We start from the raw sequence: 2,847 nt of genomic DNA on the forward strand, positions 1-2,847 counted from the left end.
TGTCGACCGCAGGTATGATCAAGGTCTCTGCTGGGTGTCCTACCTTCGATGGGACGGACTACCCCTACTGGAAGAATAAGATGCGAATGCATCTTGAGGCAATTGATAACGATCTCTGGTATGTTATGGAAAATGGTGTTCCCTCAGTCACACCTTCTCTGAATGTTGCTGATGTGAAGAGACTCAAGCAACTCGACTCTCAAGCGAAGAATATCATATGTGGCCATCTGAGCAAAGGACAATATGGCAGAGTGAGTGCTTTGGAGACAGTGAAGCTTATCTGGGACAGGTTGTCCGAAGTGAATGAAGGAGTCTCAACACAGCGTGACTCTCGAGTTGATGTTCTTCGCAATCACTTCAAAAGACTCGACAATGAAAATGTTCAACAAACCTTCGACCGCCTCACTGACATCTCAAATGAGCTTCAAGCACTTGTTGCCACTGACATCACCGACCATGAGGTGGTGAAGAAATTGCTGAGATCGTTTGATTCCTCATTTGACACTCTGGCATTGATGATACAAGAACGTGCTGATTACAAGTCACTTGATCCCGCTGATATTCTCGAGAGGCTAAATACTCATGAGTTCCAACTTTCTGAAAAAATAGATCTCTATGGTTCGAGCTATGGTAGATCACGCGCACTGAAGGCCAAGGCAGTATCTGAGTCCGAAGATGAAGACTCTGATAGCAGCCTTGGTGATCCTGAAGAACTAAGCCATGATCTGGCTCTGCTCGTGAAGAAGTTCCAAAAGTTCTCAAGACGTGGTCGCCTTGGAAGACCCTCAAGGAGCAATGACTCCTCATCCAATGACTATAAGAGGAGGCTCTGTCACAAGTGCAAGAAACCTGGACATTACATTCAAGATTGTCCTCAGTGGGAAAAGGAATCAAAGAAGAAGAAATACAAGGATTACAGTTCTGATGATGCGAAGAAAAAGAAGAAATCCACAAAATCTTCATCATCAAAATCCTCAAAGTCTTCATATCACAAGAAGAGCAGCTCCAAGAAGGCTAGGGCATTCATTGGCAAGGAAATGGACTCTGAGGCTGAATATGAAGAAAATGAGGAAGAGGAGACATCTGAGGAGTCTGAATCCGGAGTGGCGAGCCTAGCTCTCGCTACTGCATTCGTCAGCAAGTCTATCTTCAACACTGAAGAAAATGACCTCACCAACAAGGCTGATGAAGGCGATGATGACTACGCTCCCACCTATTGCTTCATGGCAAAGGGTGTCAAGGTACTCAAATATACCTCCTCTGAATCCAGTGAGCATGAATCTGATGAAAACCTTAAGCCCAGCTATTCTAAACTTGCTAAGATTGCTGCAAAACAATAAAGGGCTCTTGAAAAGGTTCAAAATATGCTAGACAAAAGTGATGATATGTTGGGTGAAGAAATGGATCGCACTAAAGCCTTGACTGAAAATCTTCAGAGATTTCAGACTAGGTTTGACAATCTTCAAGGTCATCATAACACTCTCTTATCCGATCATGAGAAGCTTTCTTATGAATTTATTCAAAGAAAGCAAGACCTTGAGAAGTTAAGAGTGAGTTATGAAGATCTTCAGAAGGAGCACGATTCATTACTTGCTCAACAAATCAGCGCTTCTCAGGAAGAATTTGTTCCTCCTTGTTTGAAATGCATTGAACGTGAATCTGCTAATTCTTCACTTGAATGTTCAAATGCTGCTAATGTTTCAAATTCTTCACATGCCTCTGCTATCACTAATTCCTCATCTGAGGACATTGCTAGTATCACTGATGATGTAGGGCTGAAGGAATTGTACATGACAGGCATGTACAAAAGCCTCAAAGGGCATCACTCTTTATGACGTGCTTAAAAAGCAGATCCTCAACAGGAAACCTAGGAAAGAGGGTATTGCCTTTGAGAGGAAACTCAATGCTGATGATACATATTGGAAGCCTGAGCAGTACCCTAAAACTACATGGGTTGCTGCAAAGGGACCTCCAGTTGATCCATCTAACTTATCTGGATTTGCATGTGAATCTCCTCGTTCTGATGATGAGTCATTTGACTCCAACTATAAACTGTTCAAAAATCAGAATGGTGAAGTATTTGCTAGATATGTTGGCACTGACTGCAGGAACGGTTCCCTATGAAGAAAATCTGAGTTCCCAAAAGATGCCTTGAAAATCTTTAGGTGAATGTCATCATGATGCCACCTGTGAAGAATAGGAACCCCAGATCAAATTCTTCATATGAACCAAATTCTTCATATGGATCCAAGTCCTCATATGGACCAAACTCCTCACATGGATCATACTCCTCAAAAGGATCAAAGTCCTCATATGAACATCTTCATGCTAACCCGTCTGTTTCACAGGGAAGATCTAAGGATTATGGATATGTGCATTATTCTTCAAATCATTATGTCCATAAGTTCTCGAAGAATTTCTCTGCTTACTCTTATGCTTACTCTAACCCCTCTTATGTGAAACGAAATGGACTGGCTTCTATGCCATCCTTCTCGTATGGAGCTCGTAGAATGATGAACTCTTTGCCACCCCTTCAGATGTGGGTGGTGAAGAAAAAGAACTAATCTCTTCTGCAGGATCAGGTCTCTACACGTACATAATCGTCTGAAGAATTTGCTGGAGACCTGAGCATGCCTGATAGGACGCAGGCTAATCATGAAGAAATGAACCTTCATTTCTCATGTCCTCATATTGCTTTATCTGTTCTTTTGCTTGATGAAATTGATCTGATGAATTGATGTCATATTCTTCACTGATGAAGAATATGAGTTTGTAAGCTGCACTAATTCATCTGCAGGATGATCAACCCAAAGCCACTGAGTGGGTCCTCGATAGTGGATGTACTAA

The sequence above is a fragment of the Triticum urartu genome, chromosome 1 (genome assembly GCF_003073215.2).
Source record: "Triticum urartu cultivar G1812 chromosome 1, Tu2.1, whole genome shotgun sequence".
Classification (NCBI taxonomy): Eukaryota; Viridiplantae; Streptophyta; class Magnoliopsida; order Poales; family Poaceae; genus Triticum; species Triticum urartu.